The sequence below is a fragment of the Carettochelys insculpta genome, chromosome 16 (genome assembly GCF_033958435.1).
Source record: "Carettochelys insculpta isolate YL-2023 chromosome 16, ASM3395843v1, whole genome shotgun sequence".
Classification (NCBI taxonomy): Eukaryota; Metazoa; Chordata; order Testudines; family Carettochelyidae; genus Carettochelys; species Carettochelys insculpta.
Genome location: NC_134152.1, coordinates 35,055,746 through 35,068,104, shown reverse-complemented (window position 1 = coordinate 35,068,104; position 12,359 = coordinate 35,055,746). Strand labels below are relative to the sequence as shown.

General features: G+C 43.3%; 1 protein-coding gene across 2 annotated transcripts in view; it reads right to left on the bottom strand.

Annotated features, from left to right (window-relative positions):
- LMF1 (lipase maturation factor 1) overlaps positions 1-12,359 on the bottom strand; it is a 359,674-nt gene that overhangs the window by 62,974 nt on the left and 284,341 nt on the right. The window lies entirely within an intron of this gene.

Below are 12,359 nucleotides of genomic sequence, written 5' to 3'. Positions count from 1 at the left end.
GCAAACAGACTTCTAAGGGGGCATATGACAAAGGTTTATAAAATTGTGAATGGTGTGGAGGAAGTGAATAAGCAAGCATTATTCACTCCACGTAACACAAGAACAGGGGCTACCCAATTAAATTAATAGGCAGTAGGTTTACAACAAATAAAAGAAAGTACAACACACAGTCAAACTGTGGAACTCATTGCAAGATGTTGTGAAGGCCAAATCTATAAGTGAGTTTTTAAAAAAATAATTAAATAGTTCACAGAGAATAAATCCATCAATGGCTATTAGCCAAAATGGTCAGAGATGCAACCCCAAGCAATGAGTGTCCATAGACGTGGGGACTAGATAACCAGGGACAAATTACTTGATAACTGCACTGTTTTGTTCACTCCTTTTGAAAGAACTGACATTGGCCATTATTGGAAGACAAGACATTAGGCTAGATGGACCATTTCTTTTTTCCAATATCGCCATTCTTTCATTCAAGCTACAGGTTGAACCTCTCTTATCCAGAACACTGTCATCTAGCAACATCTGTAATCCAGCATGATTTTAATTAGCCGGATGACCACTTATCAGGGGTGTGGCCAAGCTTCCTGGGGTCCATAAAGTTTGTTTACAGACACCAATCCTGGTTGTGAGTGTTCATTGTGAGTGTTAAGTGCTGTTATTTAGCTGTAATTTATGCCTAACTGTCTTCTAAGAGCCCAGTAAGCAGTGGAAGCATTGATAATGTACTACACAATACTGACTTCCTGCAGTCCAGCAAATTCTCTCATTCAACACTGGTCAGGTCTTGAGGGTGCCGGACAACAAAGGTTCAACCTGTAGTACCTAATTTGAACTGAACATATAGAAAATAGCATTGCAGATTAGAAAAAAAAATAGAGTCAAATGTAACAATCACTTTTGCGAGCCCTTATTTAGGCTGGGAGGCGCAAACAAGCATATGTCTAGTCAAACTGTCCATGAATATTCTGTTACAGATTTTTATTTCTCCTCTCTGTTATGGTCTGCTGCATATTCAGATATTAAGACATCATAAGAAAAATTCCAGAGCTGCAATTAATCACAGACTGTCAGAGTTTTCCATAAGGTGCAAATTTAGAGTTATAAAACTGTCAAAACATAAAAAGTTACATGGGCTGCTTGCACCACTGACTAGATGAGATTCTGGAGACACAGAGAGACAAATGCTTGTGGGCAAGTTGGCTTGTGGAACCTTTGGAGAGCAGGGACATAGACTACAAGAAGAAAAAGAAGGAAAACAAAAAGCCTATGCTGTGTAGTGGCTGTGTGAAGGAAAAACGGGCTATAAGAAGCTCTTTTGTGCAGGAAAAACTCATTTTGAACAGAGATCAGCAACAGCTTGGAGTATGATATTAATACAATTGCATGCTAAGAGTGGAGACTTCTGGAGCATTATGCAAAGCTCACTGAAGAAGATATCTTTGAGGGGCTATAGAGCAGGCTCTTGGTGCATATTAAATAGGGAAAGAATCTGAAAAGATCATTTCAGGCTGTGGGTAGTGGGATACCACATGTACCTTCATAAGCCCACGTTCTATATACTTTCATTCTGAGTGAGGGCAGCCTAGTTCCGTATTGCTAAGCCAGTTCCAGGAATTTACCAGGAGACAGTACTGTAGTTGATTTTTTTAATACTACCCTGCTCAAAAATACAGTCACAGGAGATTTATGGCAATGGCAACGTCATGGCTTTTTGGCCAAACTCAACGCTTGGGGAGAATCCATGGTCGGCCATTTTACTAACACACTAGTCTTGTCCAAGAAGTACAAATATGTTTGGTAAAGCAATGCCCACAAACCAAAGGTTGAGACTAATAAAAGCATAATGGGAGTTTTCTATTGATTTCAGAAGACCACAGTGTTATTTCAAATTCGTAGGCTAAATCTGGAGCAGAGATTACCTGACTTTGAAAAATCGTGTTTGGTTTTTACCTGGGTGCTGGTCATGCTCAAAATGTCACAATCAACTGTGTCCACATTTGATTTTAAGCTCTAACTTTTTGTCTCCCTCCATGTGCTTCTTGGAAATTTGCCCTCTGTTAATGGATTTCACTGTCCAGTAGAAGTGGGGCTGTGGGAATTTTGTTTGTTGGCAGCTCTGAAAAATTGGGGGATACCCCCCAATATTTTGGGCCAATTCAACAAAGTTTTACAATATTTTTGGTGATCTGAAAAGCCAAAAAAGCGTTCCTGTCATTTCCACTTCATAAAAGAATTCAGTTAAAAATAAACATGAAGTAAACTTTGAAACAAAATCCATTTGAACAGTAAAATCAAAATGTTTCTTTAGAAATGTGAAATTTTATTTTTTCAGAATTCCCCCCCTCCCCCCGCAACCCCTCACCCCCACTAGTTTTTGGCAAAATTGTGGGGTTTTAAAGGCAAAAATCAATACAAATCCACAAAAATATTTCAATCATTCTAAATGTGCATTTATCAGCCAAACATTTTATCTGGTTTGGAACAGAGCTGTTCAAGTTCTGTCCCATTGAGTGGCAATCTAATCTGTGCTGTAAGTACAGCTGAGCCAATATACGTTTATTAAATAAGCTCTTAGGGATTGCAGAAGCATACAACAGGAAACAGTCCCTGTCTCAAAAGCTCAGAAGCTAAGTCGACAAGGCAGACTCAAGACAGGGGAAGGGAATGGAACAGACATGCCAAGTGGACATTGGAGAGCTGCCAATGTCCTGACAGTTCTGCATTTGAGGCAGAAGTGTTTTGTTAGAGAAACACTTTTGGTGGCCTTATGGCAGGAGGGTATTAGCTAGACAGAAAGACAAAGACAGAGAGTGGGCTGGAGACCTGGAGGGATAGTGGAAACAAAAGAACCCATCAGCCAGCACAGGGGAGGAGGATGGTCACAGCAAAACCTGCACTCAGCACAGCAATCGGATGATGTCAGAGCCATTGGGCCCAGTGCTTGAACCGTTTGCTGCTGCTGCTGGCTTCAGGCCCTGGCTGGCTGCTCGGAGCAGTCTCTTCCCCCAAAGGCCACATGGGCTGAGGGAGGAGGGACGCCCAATGGAAACACACGCTCTCAATGCATTTAATTTATTTTGGGGAATAACCACGAGAAGCTCTAGTAACAGAGAGGTCACCATGTTAGTCTGTACTCCAACAAAACAAAACAGCAGAAATGTAGCACTTTAAAGACTAACAAAATGATTTATTTGGTGATTATCTTTCGTGGGACAGACCCACTTCATCAGAAGAGAAGGCCTATATTTCCTCGAATTTATTTGTTATTCACTAATATCTTTAAACGTTTTTTTTGCTCTAAGGTTTCAGCATGTTTGAAATTTGAGCTGTATTGTACAGCTGTGCTTGGTCAAAGGTCACCTGGAATTGTTTTTGCTCCCTGATTAGATAACTACTTAAATATTTTGGGCAAAAAACCCTCATGCTTGCAAATTTTAGATTTACCGTCCACAAGTAACGATGCATGCAACTCTGAAATTCACTTTTCCCAAACCATTTTGCTTGTAAAACTTGGGGAATCTAATAGCTGCAGACAATGAAAGCCATCAGGTGTAAACACATCAGGAACAAATTTGCTATAGTGATGGGCATTTTTGGCAACATTTGCCCAACGCTTGCAATAGATCTCAGACAAGCTGAGCTGAGGTGTCTACGTTAAGGTTTGGGGAGAATATGCTGCTTGTGGTAGAGCTAGGCATTGAGAACTCATTCTACCTGATACTGGGGTCGGGGAGGGCACCATCTAAACATGTCATCTCTCCATGTGTCTTTTCTACCCAGTGACCTTACCCCAGCAGAGTTTGGCGTGTTCAGCTGCTTTCCCTGGCAGCTGGCGCTGGGCAGCAAGCAGGAAGAAGCCACATCTCACATAGCTGAAGCTGGCGGCTGCCTCTACGCACCATGGTGACTACCAGAGAGCCTCGCTGGGGACGTGGTGGCTGACCTCTCCTCTCCGCTCCCCACCTGAGCCCGGCTGCCCAGAACAGGGGCCAGGTGACCTGGTGCTCACCTCTGCCCTAACATGTCACTTGCTCACTTGGCCCCTGTCCCAGGCAGCCATGTCTGGGCTGGCCTGCTGACAGCATGGGGAGCAAAGGGGGCAGCTGCCTCTGGGCCCCTTTGAATTTGTGTTACTGTACACATGTGTGAGGGAGTAGGGAGAGGGTCCCTAGTGCCATGGTGTGGGTGGCACTGAGGACTGAATACCCTAGGCCCTGCCCCTTCTGCCCTTGGCCCACCCCTTCCAGGGTACAGAATCAGGCCCCTCTCCCACCTTGCCCCATGGCCTGTGGTGGTTGTCAGCCCCGCTGGGACTGAGTGTGGAGCATAGGGAGCAGGACAGGCTACTGCACAGACCAGTGACTCAGAGTGGCCAGTGTGAGAACTGGCTGGTCCTGCCCTTTCTACTCCCTGCCCAAGCCTGGCTGCCAGGGACAGGAATTAAGAACACAGCCTCTGTACCTCCTCCTCCTCCTACCAGTTCAACCAGAAATCCGGGGAGGGGAGCATTTGGCCCCACATGCTGCCCCCTCACGTCACCTATGCTAGAAAGGATATTTGAACAGTTTTAATCAGCATGGAGCCTGACTCTGCTTGATCTGCAAACATGGGATCTGGATTCTGAATCCTTTCCAAAGGGATTCAGATCCAAGGTTTTGGTTTGACCAATTGCAGAAACAGCAATTGGCTGCAAAACCTGGCCATGGACCCCCTGACTTGACTAGTATTGGATCCATGATTGTGCTTGAAACTCATCTTTTCTTTCAAGTTAACAATAAAGGGCACAATCACATCCACAGGCATGGGGAAAATGCAGGGAAAAGTAAATGTCTCATCCGATCAGCTTGACATATTGGTGGAAAATACTGGCGGCTTCTCTGATTTATATCTTTCTGCAGCTACTTTCTTTGCCTCATTAAAGCACATAATTTTAATAACGCTAAGCAACATCTGCAGTAAAATATTTAACTTGGGTTGCCTACCCAGTGTCGCTGGAAGCCAAGGCTGGGTGGATTTCAAAATCTGGGATGACCTGGATTTTTCCACCAGACCAAGCCCTTGCAGCACGTTCTGGAGCTAATACATATACCAGCCCAGATTTGGTATTATTAGTCAGTGGGCTTTTGCAAGCTTAGCTGAAATAGCAATCAGCTGTGGTATGAAAATGTATCAAGGAAAAAGTATCTGATGCCTTATTTGAGATGGTTCCAATTTGATTTTAATAATCTGTAAAAAGCCACAGGGGAAAACATATTGAATGCAAATTTTGAACAGAAATTAAACATTAAGTGCCCGACCCAAAGGTGAAGCGTATTTGACAGTCCAGATTGTGCACAGAATTCCATAATGGTGTTTTTGGAAGGTAAATAAATCTAGCTAGTCATTATAGCTTAACACTGAATCTCTGTACAAGGCTACGTAGCTAAGGGCCAAAATCACGCTGGTGATAGCACAGAGAAGAGTGGAGCTCCCTGGAGTGAATGGAGATGTCAGATTAGCAGGCCCATGGATGAGGGAAGCAGGTGCACAGGGACTTGGTGTTCCAAAGGGGCCTGGAGTTCCAGCAGTGGCCAGAGCTCTAGGCCCTTTTGAAACACTGCGGCAGCATGGTTGTGCCATTCTGTGTGACTGTGAGGGGGTGGGCACCATGGTCTGAGCAGTGCTACTGGCTGCCTGCCCTAGGCCCACCTCTCCTCCCTTGGCCCCACCCCTTCCAAGTGCTAAGGACAGATTGGAAAAGTACATGACTAAATGGATCTAGAAGCAATGCAATCAAATTGACAGAGCACTAAACCAGAACTGAGGACACTAGTTTCTGCCCTTCTGCTCTGCTACTGACTGCCTCGGTGACTCTGGGTATTTCATTTCCTGGCTCCATGCCTCAGTTTCCACATCTGTAAAATGGGGATAATGATAGCGCCCTTCTGCATAAAATGCATTGAGATCTAGGGATGAAAAGTGAAGTAGAAGTATGATGCATTAGTGATGCTCCTCTACCTTTAGCAAGGGTGACAGTGGAGACTTAACAGAGGAGGATGTGGAGTGGTTCTGTTTCAGGATCAGACCCTAGAACTTTCAAGTAGCTGCTCACAAGATGGGTGGACACTGGAAAAGAAGCAATCTCCAAACTTGCGATTTACCCTGAATAGTGCCTTACTCTGTCAGAACCACACAGATTTCAGTAGTGTAAGATTACACTTCACATGAGTAAAGGTTGCAGAAGTGCACCCATTTCACTTACCAGGAATCCTGAGCTGGTTCAGCAGAAAAAACACTCTAGAAAAAGTAGCTCCTGTTACTCTACTAGAACACGAGTTGAATATTATGAAGAATAGACAATGTAACCAGCCAACTTGCTGACACTCTGCACTGCATGCTTAAAATACGACTTGAAATGTCCAACTGGTGGACATTAAGCCTTTGTTACATTTTCTGAGGCCAAGAGAGGAAGGGGAAAAAAAAAACTAGTTTTATTCACGTCCCAGATGGTAATTTAGCAATCCACATGCTGTCAGTGGCTGGGACTTAAGTAAACAGCAAATGAAATGTATGTTGGACAAAACCAGAGATGCTTAAAAAAACATGGAAAGTGTTAAATAACACATTTTTATGCTGCCGTCTGCAGCAGTTTCTTTTCATAGCTCTTTTCATAGCCTTTGCTTGTAATTTAGGTTATAATGGGAAAGAGGCATAAATTATTAAATGATCAGAAATGGAACACTCACAACTATTTCTCCCCAGAATGGTTCTTACAGACAGGGCCAAATTACTTCTGTGGACTGCCGAAAGGGTATGGATAGATGTGCAGAACTTAAGCAGTGAGGGGAGAGTCACTGGGTGGACCACGTAATATAGCACTCCTTATACCCATATCAAAAGGTACATTTTTCACATGTGTATGATAAACCTGAAGTACCATTCCACAAGAAGCTGATCTAGTCACTTTCCTAATCTGATTGCCACTGATGATTATAGTTTTTTGTTTGTTGTTGTTGTGGTTTTGTTTTAAAACAGCTTTCTAGCTGAACATGGCAAGATTGGAGTTTTCATGGGACAGACTCACTCCTTCAGACCTGGAAAATTCAGAATTTTCCAGATCTGAAGAAGTGGATTTGGCCCACAAAAGCTCCAAACACATTATCATCTAATAAATTACTTTACAGATTAACAAAGTGCTCCAGGACTGCTTTTTGGTTTTGTGCAGATGCAGATGAACACGGCTACCTCTTTGTGACTTTATGGCAAGATTGATCAGTTTTGGCTTAAGGACAAGCAGACAGACATACACAGCAACTCTTATTGCAGTTTAATTAACTGATGGTTATCTCAGAATATGAGTCAGCTGGGTTTTCCAAAAGGACACACAGAGGGGCCTTTTTGAATATCCCAGTAACAGAGAGGCTAGTACAGGGGATATTCCTGGTAGTTTCACTTCTTTTCCCAGTATAGATTTGCTTATGTCAGACGGTACAACATGAAATTTACATCTCATGGGAGGCCAGAAAGGAAATGTAAAATGCCACCCACTTTCAAGGTCACAGCTGTTTCCGCTTCGTGCCACTGTGCCGATCATTTGAGATGCACTGTGGAAGACTAATGAAAATGTATTAAAGTGTTCCATGAAGAGCTGCATTGCTGCTGGTATGAGTAGCCTGGACTGAAATTAGCCTTTGGCTTAACAAAATCACATTGGTAGCTGCAAGGTTACAGAGAAAGAACGTACTCTTGGAAAGACTGGAGCAGGAGGTGGAGTTTTTCGTCTCAACACAGTTTACAGAGAAGGGGGAATATATTCACCCATATGTGGGTAAATTTCTGTGTGCTGAGATAAGAATGTAATCCCATGCTACAAAAAGCAATTATATCAATGCTGGTTATGGGATTGATCTTAAATTTGCCCACTAGTAACCAGCAAATCAAAGAGGTCAACAGGCAGACGGAGTAAAAACCAATCTTGCCTACAGTTCATGTTGTCTCCCCGACAAAGCGTGAGACCTTTCACAGGCTCTTGGTGATGGTCAACATGGATCTCAGGGAGAATGGGGCAACAGAGATATCTGCATACCCCTCAGCACAAAAGTATCCTGATCTTAGCTGGGACAGTTGGGACTGCTCCAGCATCGCCTACCATGGGCAAGGGCTGCCCCAGCCAGGGGGAACAGCCCCCGTTCACGGCATGCCAGGTACCCTGCTCCAGCTTGGCTGGGCCATCCCTTTCCTCGGCACTGCCAGCTGGGGGGTGCTCCAATATGGCAGGAGCAGTCCCTGTCTGAGGTGGCCCCAGGTGCACCGCTGGTGGGGATGCTCCAGTGCAGCCTCTCTCCATGGTAGGTGTGCCACTCCACCCAGCTGGGCTGGAACAGCCTCCCCAGCCATCCCCACCTCTTCCCAGCCATGCCTACCCAAGGGCCATTGCAAATAAGGGCTACTCCTGCCTGGCTGGAGCACTCCCACCTGTGATGATCCCCCAGGGCTGGATAAACACCTTGCCCATGTTGGCTGGGGGAGGCTGCTCCAACCCCTACTAGTTAACCGGTAAGCCTCATCTGTTTCGGGATTGTTTAATGAACAGGAAAGAAAAATAATAGAAAATGTAGACAAGGCAGAGGTGTTTAATGACTACATTGTTTCAGTTTTCACCAAGAAGGTTGGTGGTGACTCGATGCCTACAGTAGTAAATGCTGGAGAAAAGGAGGCATGTTCAGAATTTAAAACAGGAAAAGAACAAGTTAAAAATTACTTGGAAAAGTTAGATGTCTTCAAATCACCAGGGCCTGGGTGAAATGCATCCTAGAATACTCAAAGAAATGACTGAGCAGGCATCTGAGCCATTAGTGATCATCTTTGGAAAGCCATGGATGATGAGAGAGATTCCAGAAGACTGGAAAAGGCCAAATATATTGCCCATCTATAAAAAGGGAAATAAAAACAACCCAGGAAATTACAGACCAGTCAGCTTAATTTTTGTACCAGAAAAGATAATGCACCAAATAAGTAAGAAATCCATTTGCAAACATCTGGAACATAACAAGGTGATAAAAAACAGTTAGCATGGACTTGTAAGGAACAAATCATGCCAAACCAACCAGACAGCATTCACTGATAACAAGCCTGGTGGATAAGGGGGAAGCAGTAGATATGGTATGCCTAGACTTTAGTAAAGCATTTGATACAGTCTTACATGAACTTCTTATCAATAAACTAGGGAAATACAACACAGATGGGACAACTAGAAGGTGCGTGCACAACTGACTGGATAGCCCTTTTCAGTGAGTAATTATCAATGGTTCAGAGTCATGCTGGAAGGGCATAAGAAGTGGGGTGTCTGCAGGGAATCAGTTTTGGGACCGGTTCTGTTCAATATCTTTATCAACAATTTAGATAATAGCATACAGAGTACGCTTATATAGTTTGCAGATGATACAAAGCTGGGAGGGGTTGCAAATGTCGTGGGAGGATGGGGTTATAATTCAAAACAATCTGGACAAACTAGAGAAATGGTCTGGAGAAGTGACTGTTTAAGAAGGAGTAACGCAGAAAGGGATGTAGGTGTCATAATGGACCACAAGCTAAATGTGAGTTGGCAGTGCAACACTTTTGAAAAAAAACAAAACAAAAAACCACATCATTCTGGGACGCATTAAAAAGTGTCATAAGCAAGACATAAGAAGGAATTGTTCCACACTACTCTGTGCTGAATAGATCTCAACTGGAGTATTGTGTCCAGTTCTGGACACCACATTTCAAGAAAGATGTGGAGAAATTGGAGAAGGTCCAGAAAAGAGCAACAAAAATGATTCAGGGTCTAGAAAACAGGACCTATGAGGGATGACTGAGAGAATTAGGTTTGTTTAGTTTGGAAAAGAGAAGACAGAGGGGACAAGAGAGCAGCTTTCAAATACCTAAAAGGTTTTTACAAGGATGAGGGAGAAAAATTATTCTCTTTAACCTTTAAGGGTAGGACAAGAAGTAATGGGCTTAAATTGAATCAAGGGAGATTTAGGTTGGATATGATTCTGGGATGCATCAACAGGTGTGTTGTGAACAAGACACGAGAATTCGTTCTTCTGCTCTACTCTGCGCTGGTTAGGCCTCAGCTGGAGTAGTGTGTCCAGTTCTTGGCACCACAGTTCAAGAAAGATATGGAGAAATTAGAGAGGGTCCAGAAAAGAGCGACAAGGATGATTAAAGGTCTAGAGAATGTGACCTGTGAAGAAAGACTGAAAGAACTGGGCTTGTTTAGTTTGGAAAAGAGAAGATTGAGGGGAGACATGATAGCGGTTTTCAGGTATTTAAAAGGGTGTCATAAGGAAGAGGGAGAAAACTTGTTCTTTTTGGCCTCTGAGGAGAGAACAAGAGGCAATGGGCTTAAACTGCAGCAAAGGAGGTTTAGGTTGGACATTAGGAAAAAGTTCCTAACTGTCAGGGTGGTCGAACAGTGGAATAAATTGGCAAGGGAGGTTGTGGAATCTCCATCGCTGGAGATATTTAAGAACAGGTTAGATAGATGTTTACCAGGGATGGTTTAGACAGTACTTGGTCCTGCCATTAGGGCAGGGGGCTGGACTCGATGGCCTCTTGAGGTCCCTTCCAGTCCTAGTAGTCTGTGATTCTATGATCTGTCTTTTCAGTTCTAGTATTCTATGATTCTATGCTATAAGGTTTATATGTGGTGGCTTATTTAAACCTTAAAGCTAGAAGAGCTGGACTTTGATGGGTTTTAAAGAATCTTGACATTATATACTTGGGACACACATTTTTGGGTGGCTTAATATGATTCCAGAGCAATTTTCTTTGACAGCACCAAGAGGCTTTTAAGGTTTCAGAACACCAAAATGTTTATAAGTGAGTGCCAGATGCAGAGGGGCGTGTCTAACACGGCCTACAAGCAATCAGCCCCTTTGGAAAAAAATTATATGAAGAAGCACAGGAAGTGCCACAAGACATTAATCTCCAATGTGCAATTCATTGTTGAAATCTCTGCTTGTGACAGATGCATGAGCTGCTCAGACACGACTGAGGGAAGTTTAATAAAGCGGCAAATTACAGCCCTGCCCAGGATTTTCCACCCAAGATGCCACATAGGTATTTCACAAGCCACTTAATAATGCCCCTTTGAAAAAGGCACTGCCCATAGGCATTTGTGGTTGGAGCAGTTCCTTTCTGGCGTCTTGTGGTACCACTACTGTTGCCATGGTGCTGGTGGTCATGGGTTCCCTACTCCAGGACGATGACTACCCAGAGTTCAGTCACACCATGACATTGGGACTAGGGATACAGAGAATAGATCCCTATAATATAGGGATATTATATTTCAATATGACAATAGGTATTTAGCTTTATGTGTAAACAGATGCCAGAGAGGGCTCTGTGCTGCTCTCTCTGAAAAATGTCATTTCCACATCTGTTACAGAAAGAAACAGTAGCATGGCCTGGCATTACTGGGCTATAACTTGTCTGTCTATCAGCCTGTGACTAGACTGCGAGCTTTTAGGAGCAGGAACAAGCCGTCTTGTGCAATTGGAAAGCGCATAATACACAGAGGGTGTTACCGCAAATAGCCAGCAATAGCAACCATCAGACCTGCTCTGCAGTTGCCTTTATGCAATAGCATTCGCTGAAAACAGACCCTTTTCTGAACCGAGACATTGTTGTAGATTAAAACAAAAATTAAAACTGGGGTTTGTTTTTTATTTATCCCTTCTCCACTAGGAAGGGGAGAAAAAGAGGCAGACAAGCAGCTGCAGGGCCCAAATGACACTCAATCACCAAAGCACATGAAGAACCAGGGAGGGAAACAACAGAGGATATTAATTCAGGGCTAAACCTTACATTTTTTAGTGGTTTATTCCTGTTGCCCGAGAGATATTTGTAGAGTTACCACATGTGACTGAACCATTCACCTACCAGTACATTTTATACAATCATGGCACACTAGAACAGGAAGGGACCTTGAGAGGTCATCAAGTCCAGTCCCCTGCCCTCACGGCAGAACCAAGCACCATCTAGATCATCCTTGTTAGATATTTATCTAACCTGCTCTTAAATATCTCCAATGATGGAGATTCCACAGCCTTCCTAGCCAATTTATTCCTGTAATTAACCATCCTGACAGTTAGGAAGTTTTTCCTAATGTCTAACTCAAATCTCTCCCGTGCTGTTATTTAAGCCCATTGTATCTTGTCCTATCCTCTGAGGCTAATGATATTAATAAAAATAATAAAGCTGTTATCTTTCCAAGCAGACAAAGAGAAAGATACCTAAAGGGTCTTATAACATTATTGGACCTGTGTGGAGTATTTAATTTGGCACCCACTCGAGTTTTAATGATCTTTTCCTTTATGATTAATATTAAA